Source organism: Pollachius pollachius, assembly GCF_949987615.1.
Source record: "Pollachius pollachius genome assembly, chromosome: 1".
Classification (NCBI taxonomy): Eukaryota; Metazoa; Chordata; class Actinopteri; order Gadiformes; family Gadidae; genus Pollachius; species Pollachius pollachius.
Genome location: NC_136934.1, coordinates 791505 through 804328, shown reverse-complemented (window position 1 = coordinate 804328; position 12824 = coordinate 791505).

Sequence of the window (12824 nt, the reverse complement as noted above, 5' to 3'; positions counted from 1 at the left end):
ATATTGTTAAAAAACAATGTTGTTTTTTCTCTCTCTCTCTCACACACACACACACACACACACACACACACACACACACACACACACACACACACACACACACACACACACACACACACACACACACATTCTCGTAAGCGTGTTTTCATATAAACACAGAGAGGATGGAGATCCTGGTAGTGGAGGTAGGAGGACTTCATGGATCTTATGAATGAATTAGCAGCATAAGCTGATTGACACGTGCTCGTAGTAGTGAACAGGGAGCGTGTCGTAGTGAGGAGTCACGGTGGACAATTACCCTTAACGGGTTTAAACCCTAATTCTATTAGGCTCATTCTGCCATCTCGTCATAGCACTGAAATACTGGGCCGTTTACATATTTTGAAACAATCTGTTCAGCAACAGCCCGTTACTGTGAGAAACATTCCGAGTCTCCTCGCCCCCCTTCCTGTCACTTTAACCGTTCAGCGGGGAGGGGGACTCCGCGATGCGCTGTTCGACGCAGCCGACCAATCGCACGGGACGTGTGAGAATCTGCCCTCTCCCCATTGGCTGCTCCGAGACGGACCATTCTGATACCACACCCCCTCCGTGTTGGATTGGTCAGTGTGATGTTAAATTTCATCGACTGATTTCTGGGCGTGGCTAATATAAAGGAGTCGCCGGTGAATGTGTGTGTGTGTGTGTGTGTGTGTGTGTGTGTGTGTGTGTGTGTGTGTGTGTGTGTGTGTGTGTGTGTGTGTGTGAGAGAGAGAGATGGCAGCAGACTGCGGCGGAACTCATGTCCTTGACTTGAGGGGGAATTTACTTGTATTTACTGAATACACATAATAATAATAATATAACATAATCAGTAAATATATCAGAGCAAATACAAACAATAACATATGTGCTGCCTTTCTATATCCTCCTAAATGGTGCACACCTCTTTGGTCCTGCAGCATCCAGAGCTTATTGGGATCAGGGAAACAGTGACTGTGATCATAAAGCATGAAGGAGAACCAGGTGATTTAAAGGAGGTTATTACAGCAGCGGGCAGACGACTGTAAACATCACAAGGTGCTGTTAGCAGAACCACCCTCATAGCAGAGGTAGCATTCCCGCTCTGACCAGGCTGGAAGCTTCAGGGTTCGTATCCCTCGGAATGTGATTCCCAGCATCGCCCGTTTTAACTGAAATAGGACCCGAGGGCGGGGGGGCCCTGTTTACTCACATCACCTGCGCTCCAGGGGGCGGTGGACCCCCGGAGAGCCACAGGGCGTGGTGGGCTGACAGCTGCAGGCACCAGCACCACAGCCTGCCATATGCTGCTCCTTTAGGGCTAGGAGGCCTGGACTGGATCAGGGACATCCTGCCAAAAAGAGGCCTTTGTAGACTGTAGACAGAAACCCCCATACTTCATCCATTCATAAAGTATGGAACATGAGGGCTTTGAAGCGGAGGAAGTGGCCGTTAGTGAGGCCGGGCGTACCTCATTGTGCTGGGCGCTGTAGGGGGTACGGGGGGGGGCAGCTGTTTAAACAACAGCAGAAAAAAAAGAAAATGCTACAGTAAAGTGATGGGGGGGCAGAGGACAATAGCAACACAGCCACATTGTGTCTGACGGAGGAGGGTGGGGGGGTGACGCGGTTCAACTCGTTATGCTCAGCGAGCTGGCGGCCATCTTCTACGTCACCCTACGTGTCCCAGGAGCCGTTGTTTACTTTACTGTATTTGTCTCTCGTCGTTAAGCCTATCTTCGCCCTGATCTGGAGTCAACCCCCATTCAAACATCCCCAAACAAGGACACTCTTATTCTAAGGAGGGTCAATTATTTAGTAACAAATAAAAAACTTTCTCCCCCATTTTGTCTGCGGTCCACAAGCCCTCCATTGTGGAGACACACGTATCACTCCCTCTAACGTATCACTCTCTCTAACGTATCACTCCCTCTAACGTAACGAATCACCCTCTCTTTAACCTCTCCACCAGAGCTGCACCAATAGCGTTGCACTTCGCAGACATGACCGTAGGTCAAAACAATAGCAGCATTTATACCGGTACAATGTTCAGTCACAAGTTAGTGAATTAAATTATTCCCTGGTCGTGACAGAGGCCAAAATCCTCCAGACTCAGCATGTTATAGTCATATGATAAAAGTGGACCAGATGACCGCTCGTCCATTTCTCTCCTACATGTCCTAAAGTATGTCCTGTAGGGGCTAACCGCAAGCTAACAACAATAGAATCATGCTAGTCTCCTCCTTCAGCCGCCATTCAAAAACCACACAGCAAAGTGAACATTTTAATAATCCTGTCATCTCAGAGGAAGTGGACCTGAGAACATTTTCATAGACCGCATGCATTTACATTTATGCAACAGTTGAATCGTGGTATTCTGCAGCGGAGTGTGACGGACTGTAAAGATAAGCTCCTTAACCCAAATAGTTTGTGAAATAACTTTACAGCCACGCTGTAGTAAGGGGAGGAGAATGTGGTAGTATGATTCAGATTTGAAAGATGAACAGCAGCTGATAACTACCAAATTTCTAAATATTCAACAAACAGACCGCCCCCTTTTCCTTTGTTGACTCTAATGATGAAAATAACAAGGCAATGACCGAGAATTATATCTAATTGAATAGTAGCCGCTATCTTACTACAGCAGGTAGTTAGATACTATTGGTACTACAGTAGTATCTTACGGCTGCTACCACAGAAACCGTTATGAGCTGCGATGAACAGCAGTGTTTCTGAGTCAGAGCGGCCGCAGAGCTGTTTAACGTGTTTATGAACAAACCCTGGGGCGTGGAGGGCCGCTGGCCACAGGCTGCGGGCTTCATGCCCATAGCTGAAGAAAAACACCTGCAGATTCCAGATGCTATGTCCTCAAGACGGTGGGCAGAAGTTCATGTGTTTAGCTGTAAAATATTGGACAAATGTGTCACGGTGTGGCGTAAGATATACCTACCTAAATAACTACCTAGCTAACTTACCCTTACTAACTATTACTATACTGCTACTACTGTACTAGTACTAGCTTACTAACAACTTGGTGCTATTCCTAATTGATAACATTTTTGGGGATACCACCGGCTGAGGTCCCAGGTGACCCCCCCGGTCCCAGGCCTGACCCCAGTCCTCCTGCATGGCACCACATCTCCTGACCTCGGCCCAGCAGAATGTTCACATTCCCTGGAGCCCCAGCCGGGTGCTGGGTCAACAGACAGCCCCCCTCCCCAGGGGCCTCCCGGCCTAGTACGGGCCCCGCCAGGCAGGGCGTCTGGCAGGGCGGGGGCCGGAGCCCAGGCTGAGCTGTGGGGAGGGAGCCGGACGAGGCCTTTCAGGGGGGGTGATTAATGCACCGGCCCAGACGCTAACCTGCCTACCATGGGGGAGGGAGGGGGGCGGGGGTCTGATTTGTGTCGGTTCCATTCCTGGAGAACCTAGGAGATAATCAGACTGCTCAAAGGAACGTACAGAAGAGAGTCAAACTCTGCTGGAGAAAGAACCGAATCCATGACTCCCAGTAGAGATGGATTGTGCATACGATCTAGGATTTTAATTGGTCCCGGTTATAAATACAAACATGCTTCTCAGCAATGTTCGGGTTTTCCTTTCTAGAGTCGCCTCGACATGACCTAACGCACAGCGATCTCCCAGCTCTCTACGGCTTGGTTAAATACAGGCTCCTTCAAAGCCTCTGGAGGAACTTAACAATGGTTCAGTTTATTTGCATTGCCCTGGTGGGGGGGGGGGGGGGGGGGCTTCACTGGGCCCACTTGGGGGGGGGGGGTTCCCACCCGTTCCCACCCTCCTGACTCCGTACAGGAGACAGGCGGCCATTGTTCCAGAGGCAGGAAGGGGTTAATGCGACCACGCCATACCATGCACAACCCTTTCATTCCTCCATAACGAGTGAAGTGAGAGAGAGGATTCAGCAGGCTTATGTAACAGTCAGGGAGGGAACAGTGATAACGGTTATCATGCATGGAATCCTTTGAGCGAGGGAGAGGAACAACCTTCAGGGAAGGATGGGAGGAACAGGGTCCAGGAGGAAGGAGGACAGCTGAAGCCGTGTGAGGGTCAGGGGTCAGTCGGGGACCAAATGGACCGCTTTATGGATTTGGTCACAGTTGGTTTACATGTCCAATGGTGCGTTTCAAAGAGTTCCTGAACCTGAACCGCAGAGGAACCCAGCCCAACAGGAGTCCACATCATGTGGTATGAACCAGGCGTCTGGACTCTCCTCCCCCAGTTCTGAGGATCTCCTCCCCCAGCGCCCTCTCACCCCCTCCCCCCACAGCATGCACTCCCAACCTGGGACCTCCAAACAACAACATGTCCTGGACCACGCTCTGGCTTCCACCCATTGTTTGGCGGTGTCAGTGACAAGTAGAAAGTCTCGGGAGGGAAATGAAGGTCGTGCTACGCTCTTTACTGCCCTGTTTGTTTGTGTCTTAAAGAATCTATTGGAGGAAGCCTCACTTCACAATGTGGAGACACAGGGGACGGATAAAGGCTGACATGAACACAAACACCCTGTCAGGCTGCCAGAACTCACCACGTGACCTCCTGGTGAAAGGCGACGCAGCGATACTACTTTATGTTTTCATGGCTTGCTAGTCAGTAAACCGACACCAGAAGACGTATCACAAGATTAGAAAGCAGCAAACCGGGCGATCCAGCCGTGGACATCCAGAGCTCTGAGGACCTCCTGGGCTGTGAGGAGAGGAGGTCCACAGAGCTCCTGCACCTCAACATGTGAGAACCGCCAGTGAGGGTCCTCCCAGGATGGGTTTGACCAGCGCCTCAGGGCCAGCTCACAGAGACCGGCTCACAGAGACCGGCTCACAGAGACCGGCTCACAGAGACCGGTTCACAGAGACCGGCTCACAGAGACCGGTTCACAGCAGACCTCCAGGTTTGGCACATGGGTGACTCGGCCACGGGTCAAAGCAGGTGGCCGGGCGAAGGTCAGAGTTCAGGAGAGTCCTGGGTGAATGTGTCTCCGTTATAAAACAGTACTCTGTAACCATGTCAAAACATAGTTACAGAGTACTTTGTCAAATCATTTCCATTTGTATAAACATTTCCAAACAAAAGATAAAACTGCAATAAAGTACGTCCAGGTTTTTAGGTAATAAACAAACAAACTAATTGTGTAACTGACATTCTTTACCAAACTAGGAGCACCTGGACTCCCGCGGGCTGCAGACCCTATCAGGACAGCATATAGGAGGGGACCAGCTGACGGTAGAGCTCATGGCCCCACAGTCACAATGTGGCCTCAGAGTAGTCTTGTAATGTACTGTAAAGCTTCACAAACAGCACATAGGGACTGTAGTGAGCCTGACCCAGGGCCAGCTGCTAAAAGGCTGGTTCGGAGTACAACAGGCAGCCCCGACGGTGACGTCAGAGGCCGAACACACACTTTGTGAAGCTGATTCAGGCTCTGCTCAGACGGAACAGAAACCAGTTCACTGATGAATGCGTTCAGATCGTTTTCCCAGTGAGTCGCCGCAGGGGATCCAGTAAGGGACTATTGAGTCTGGTCATGTCATGTGGACCCCGGTGTGTTTGGAACCGTGACGAGAGGCCCCAGCGTGAGCATGTGCGTGTGCGCGTGCGGGTGAGTGTGTAGTTGTGTGCGGTATGCTGCTGCTCTACCCAAGGGGGGCCTCTAGTGGTCAACGCCGATACCACACCAACCAGACGGCTTGATTAGGATATTTATTGATTAGCGTACGTAGGAATGAAGAGAGAGCCTTTATTTTGATATGTTTTACTATTTAAATCTCGACACTCACCTCATATCCATCCGCCTACGGGTAACACTACAAGGAACATATCTCGATGGCGGTCAGAAACATATAATGCGACGGGAGAAGAGACCCCCTGGGGTGGGAGGGACGTAATGATTACTAATGTTCTCTGTATAGATCTGATAATAAATAACATTAATAATATCATAACAAAATAGGTCCGTTTCCGTTCGGCCCCTGGTCGCCATGGCTACAGACACACACAAGAGGAGCGCAGTGGTCCGATAACGCGGTCAGTTAATCCCTTTATTTGGTGACGCTTTGATCCAAAGCTCGTCATGGGCAGTCAGGTTTAGGCGTCTTGATCAGAGACACCGCGACACTCAACTAGGAGGAGCCGGGGATCGAACTATCAACCTTCCGGTTACCAGCCAACCCGCTCTAGGATGGATCCACTGGCTAACCCCGCGGGGCCACCGCTCCGTCCCGTGTGAGTGACAGCTCCTTTATTTTTATCCTTCTGCACTATTCACTTGAGTGCTGTCCTTTCTTATTTTCGTCGATTCAATCAAACCATTCACTCTTAGAAACGTTTGTGTGCCTGTTACTGCAGCGTCAGGAACATGCACACATGTTCCGGGACATCGTGAAGTCCATGTTCCTCAGCCTGATGTCTTCTTCTCGCTGATAGGCCAATCAGATCACAGCAGCTCAGAGGCCTGCGCTCTGATAGGGCTGAGATAGAGACACAGTTTCACTAAGTCTAAGCACTGCACACTGCAGCCCGCTGTTGTTTATTTCTGCGTGTCAGCATGAGTGTAACCAGAGGCTGGTCCTCAGGCTCCAGGAGAGGCTGCAGGTCAGGTACCTCAAGGCCGCCGGCCGCCGGAAGCCCGCCCTGGACGCCAGCCGATGGCGTTTCCTCGACCTCCCGGTGGAAGATGGGGGCGGGGAAGAAGAGGGCACCGAGGGGGGGCCGGGAGGGGGGGTGGAGCCAGGCGGGGGGGTGGAGCCCAGAGGGGGGGTGGAGCCAGGCGGGGGGGTGGAGCCAGGCGGGGGGGTGGAGCCCAGAGGGGGGGTGGAGCCAGGCGGGGGGGTGGAGCCCGGCGGGGGGCTGGGGCCCGTGTTCCTCAGCAGTAGACCCAGGGACCGGACCGGCCCAAGGACCCCTACGGAGCCGCCCTGCCTCTCCAGACAGGGCGGCGCCCAGCGGAGACGCCGCGAGAGGGTCGCCGCGGTGGAGAGGAAGCTCCTCCAGCACCCCCTGGGTCTTCATGAGCACTATGAGCAAGGCATGCCTCCGGAGGTGAGTCTGCCCCGCTGAGGGCCACGCCTGGGGCCACGCCCGGGGCCACGCCCGGGCAGGGAGCAGGATTGCAGGCCTTTGATAAGACCAGTAATGGAGACGGCCGGGCGGGGTTCTAAAGCGTTGGCCGTATTCGTCTATGACATCTCCCGACATCGGAGCAGGCATCATGTGCCCGTCTAGAGGGCCGTATATTAGTCATGATTATGCAATAATTATGCATATATATGGACATCAGGACGTTCTGGCACATAGAACAACAGGGGGCTTCGCCAAAGAGGGAGATGGGGGCCCACTGGCCAACTCCCTATCACATGGGGCGGAAGTTCTCTTGGTTAAGGCCTGCGTTTAAACACACTGCGACTGATCCAGGGATTGAAACCCCTTGCTGATATGATATATGATATATGAATATTCCCAGTTATTTCAGAAGGTGCTGTCGGTTCTGGACCCGGACATGTGCGTGAACAGAGAACCCGAAGCTCCCGGTTCTACGCCTGAGGAGGCCATCAGCAAACTGTCCCTCAGGTTCCAGGACTGGGACGCCTCACTGGTAAGAAAACTTCTAGAACACATTCAGCACACTGTTCTTACACTAGAGTAACGCTCAAACCTGTTCTCACACTAGGTAGAGTAACAGATTTGTTGTTTTTGATCTGTCAGAGAGAAGCAGGACGACAGAAGGTCGTGGACGATGCTCGGATTCAGGATCCTAAGAGAAGTCCAGAGGATGAAACCTCTGGGGACCACAACGTCTGCCCTGAGGATCTCCAGTTCCAAAACCAAAGCAGCACCAAGGTGAGTTCTGCTCAGAGACATGGACCCCCAAGGTGAGTTCTGCCCAGAGACATGGACCCCCAAGGTGAGTTCTGCCCAGAGACGTGAACCCCCTCACACTGTGAGATGTGCTTCCCCACAGGAGGAGAAAAGACAGATGTTTGGGTTCAAAGCGTTCCGGCAGTACCTCATCCAGAACCGCCTCAGGGCTCCAGAGGTGAGAGACAACCACGCCAGCGAGTGGTCCAGGGGTCTCCCTAACGTACGCTCATAGAGGCTTTCTGTCTTCCAGTTCATGAGTGAGGTCTTCTCTGAAGAAGAGGCAGCAGAGGCCGGGGTGTGAGCGCTGGGCCATCCATGCGCCCCCAGCCTCTAGACGAGACGACACTTCTGAAGCAGCGCCCCACTGGCGGAACGTCGTCAGGGTTTCTTTACACGTCTCAATAAACGGTAGAACCTTCAGAGCAGTATCTCTCTGTTCATCATCTGACTTCTGAAACCACTCGTGTTTAGAGGTACCAAACCGTATATATTTAAAACATCAACTTAACTTTTTCATAAATAAGGTTTATTTTTCCTATTGTAACAATTCTTACAAAAATGAAGGGAGGTCTGATTTAATGAATCAAATGATGAGGGACACAAAGCCACAATACATCACCCTGGGAACATTTGAGGTATGTTAGGAAAAGACCAACATGTGTTCTCCAAACCCCGACCCCTGGTGTGAGGGCCCTCCTGTAAGTGGTTTCTCGTGTCCTCGTTCTCCGAACCACCCAGCACCGCCCTATTCATCCATACCCAGCAGCCCTTTCGTCTCGGAGCACTAAGGCGTCCGTCCAGATCCCACTCATAGAATACATTCGTTAGTAACTAATTGACTCATCGTCTCCCAGACGTCCCCTGGGTTCTGACCACACCAACGGGGAGCTGGGTGGAGGGCGTCCTGCTGATCTTCTCTCTGGAGGTCAGAGGTCAGCAGGGCGTGGACGGCGAGGGGGGTAAGCTGGAGCGGGGGAGTGACCCTCTAGATCCTCCCAGCTCGGGGAACGTCAACACAGGAATGTGGGAGGCTGGGAGCTCTTGTCTGAGATAACATCAGGAACACGCTTTAGGATCTAAAACTACCAGAGAGAAAAGTTCTTGGTGCTCAGTTCTTCCCACTCATCAACTTCTCCGGTCAGATTGAGACATGGGGGGGGGGAGCAGCTGTAGTGTGTGAGCGGCTTATCTGTTGATTAACCAAAAGAAGAACTACTCGCTCCCACAGCAGACAGGACGGTCTGTACTGGCACCTCTCCCCCCCAGCGGACATTCTCTATACGGAGGAACACCACGTTGAGGACAGGCCCTGGGCTGGGGACAGCACACATCACTGGGCTTAAAGAACAGAACAGCACACATCACTGGGCTTAAAGAACAGAACAGCACACATCACTGGGCTTAAAGAACAGAACAGCACACATCACTGGGCTTAAAGAACAGAACACACAGCACTGGGCTTAAAGAACAGAGAACAGAGCACACATCACTGGGCTTAAAGAACAGAGAACAGAGCACACATCACTGGGCTTAAAGAACAGAGAACCGAGCACAGAACTGGGCTTAAAGAACAGAGAACAGAGCACACAGCACTTAAAGAACACAGCGTTTATCTGCAGGTCCACACTCTCCTAAGGCGAGGCTAGTTTATTGATATAGCACCGTTCATAGTGGTGTACAAAGACCAGGGGACATGTGAGGCCATTAAGAGGTCATTAAGAGGTGGGGCTTTGGGCGTGTCCATAGCAAGAGTCTTGATAACAGAGAGAGGTGTGGCAGGCATGTTTCATGTGTAGAATATAGCATCAAAGGGTTTTATTGGTATCATTGACTAGAAGTGTCCAGGTCATTTTAAGATACTAGCTAGTGAGTTGAAAAGTTCCATATTGCAACTTAAACAGGATGTTTTGTACGCTGGTGTTAAAGAAAGCGCTTTGAGTTCTTTATTCCATGACCCTCCCGAACAGAGTCCAAACCCCCTCGGGTCACACCCCCCCCGAGAGGCCTCCTGCTGGGGGCTGCTCCGCAGGGGTCCGGGACACAGCACTGTGCTGAGAGACAGACAGAGGGACAGTTCTGATTGGCTCAGATCCTGTGCACCACCAGATCAGTCCACTCTGATTGGTCCGCTCTTCAGCCATCAGAGGTCACACCCTGTGTTTGGCGATGCCCTCCCCTTTGCAACTGGAAAAGAAATAAAATACAACAATAAATACATACTGCTGCAATATGAGCCGCACCCACACCGGCCGAGGGTTGAGGAGGTGGAGGAGGAGGAGGAGGAGGAGGAGGAGGAGAGGAGGTGGAGGAAGAGGAGGAGGAGATGAGAGGAGAGGAGAGGAGGTGGAGGAGGAGGAGGAGGAGGAGGAGGAGGAGGAGGAGGAGGAGAGGAGGATGATTTAAGTTGTAATAAAACTTAAATCATAACCGGACCTCCTGATGACCTCACTAACCAGACACACACGCTGATTGATCTCCAAGCTAGTGATCTGGAGTCTACACAGTAAGTTGAGGTAAGAATTAAAGATCAAATCTGCGTATTGAAACATAACAACCCAAACTGTGCCGCCACATGACAGTCAGCAGCAGGACCAGATGATTCAACCGTAACCACGCGTCCTTATCCAAGATTGAAGACACCTCAGCTCGGTCAACAGCCCAAGATACCGTTGTTAACACTGTCATGAGCCGCGAGCACGCCATGTTCCTGCTGGCACTGACCAAAACATGACGCCTTTGTTCTTTATCTTTATGGAGGACGTCTCCAATAAGGAAGCCTTCCTTTGCCCCTGGGCAGCAGGTGCTTCCTGCTGCCGCCGCGAGGGAAGAGTTTGTTTAGGTGGTGGCAGCTCGCCTCACGCTGCTCTGGGTTGAGATGCTCTCCGTACTGAGGTGACCCGAGGCCTTCAGACCAGATAGAGGAGCCTGATGGCTGCTCAGGGCGGTGAGGCGGTGAGGGGGTGAGGGGGTGAGGCTAGCAGGCAGGCCACCTGCTGCAGCGTTGCCGTGGTTACCTCCAGGCGCAGATTCTATTCTGCAGGCCTGACGCACACACACACGCACACACACGCGCACACACACACACACACACACACAAACACACACACACACACACACATACACACAGAAGGACAGATGGACAGGCAGCAGAAAGGAGGGACAGATAAACAGAGAGAGAGGAGATCTAAAGAGAGGGGCCCGAGCAGGCCTCGCGCTCCACATCTGGTCCCCATCAGCTCCAGGGCGCGGCTCCGACTGCTCGGCCTCCAGGGGAACACGGCGTCACGCAGGGAGGTCCAACCGGCTCTCCTTCAGCGGAGATCATAACGGGATCCCGGGGGCCCTGCTTTAATTAGAGGAGGACGGCTCCACTGAGGCCCCCAGTCTGGAGGCCCCGGGCCCCAGAGGGTCCCACACCATCTCTGGTGCTCCTCATTCTCCTTCTGGTGCTCCTCTCTCGTCTCTCTCTCCTCCTGGCGCTCCTCTCTCTCTCTCTCTCACACACACACACACACGCACGCACGCACGCACGCACGCACGCACGCGTGCGGCTGTATTGACTGTGGTGTGTCTGAGAGAGATCGTTCTTTAACACGGAACCACCAAACCACGAGGGTTTGGCCCAGACCTATGAGGACGTGTTCTGTAAGGTGTTGATCAGCAGAGTGAGATGAATGGATTCAAACAGAGAATACAGAATACTGTGGGTTCTCTTTGAAGAGTGAGATGCATGGATTCAAACGGAGAATACAGAACACTGCGGGTTCTCTTTAAAGTTGAGGTCTTGCTCAACCTTGGTGGAGGTGAGGTCTAACGTAGCTCGGAGGTGATTCGTGCATCAGCCTTCATCTGTGATTAGGTTAAGAGCTGAGCCTATCTTTGTGGATGGACTAAAGACTGAATACAGTACTTTGATTTGGCAATCATGAAATGACTCTTCGCTCTCTGCATGCTTTCAACAAAAATTGAAAAGAATCATAAAAAATAATTATGGTAACTTTGATTGCATTTTCTAACAAGGATTAAAAAAAATGTAATGTTAAAAAGCATGATCTTATCTTATGTCAAAACGAGATGACTTGAGATGAGAACAATGAGAACAATGCCTGATGAGAACAATGCCTCAATAGATCTGTTGAACAGGAATGTCGATGTGAAAGTCTTACTTTCGTCGTCGTTCCAACTTCCGCAGCAGTGATGCGTTGTTGTTAATTATTTCGGTCAACACCGCCACCTGCTGGTTGTGAGCCGCAATGAGCTGCTCCGTTCTGAGGTTAGAAGATTACAAAGAATGACAATCGATTCACGTGAGATATTCTTAATCAATCAGGCAGAAATGTTTCTGCGAAAACAGAATAAGAACTGCAGAACTGTAAAATAGCATCTCTGTTTTATTTGAACCAATTGGAATTGGTTATCATTTAAAGATATGGTTAAGTTCAGGTAATAGTTAAATATGTGTTGCATTTCATCACGTTTTCATTCATTATTCTTGAGTATCTCGTGAGATTCCTTCGCCCATTCAAGGAAAAACAGGGTGCTAGAAATGCGGTCCTGAAACTGCAGAATATTGACCGCAGCTATTGGAACGCAGCCGACCTGGTTCGGCCACGAGGGGGCAGCATCCTGCAGATAGAAAGCTGAACATGGTGTGATTAGTAAATAACTTTTAGGCGGATCAATTGTGTTGATGTGGCTAAAATTATCTAAAATAAAAATAAATAAGTACTAGGTTAGAGATGGTTAGTTTAGGTACTAAGCTGGAGATGTTTGGTATAGGTACTTGGTTAGAGATGGTTATTATAGGCCCGTCCAAACGGAAACGATTTTTGTGTAAAAACGCATACGTCTTGAGCGTTTGGGCCGACCGTCCAGACGGATCCGGCTTTTTCCGGCATGCAAACACAATTTTTTTAAACAACGTCCAAGGGTGAAAAATAGAAAAACGCCCTCCTG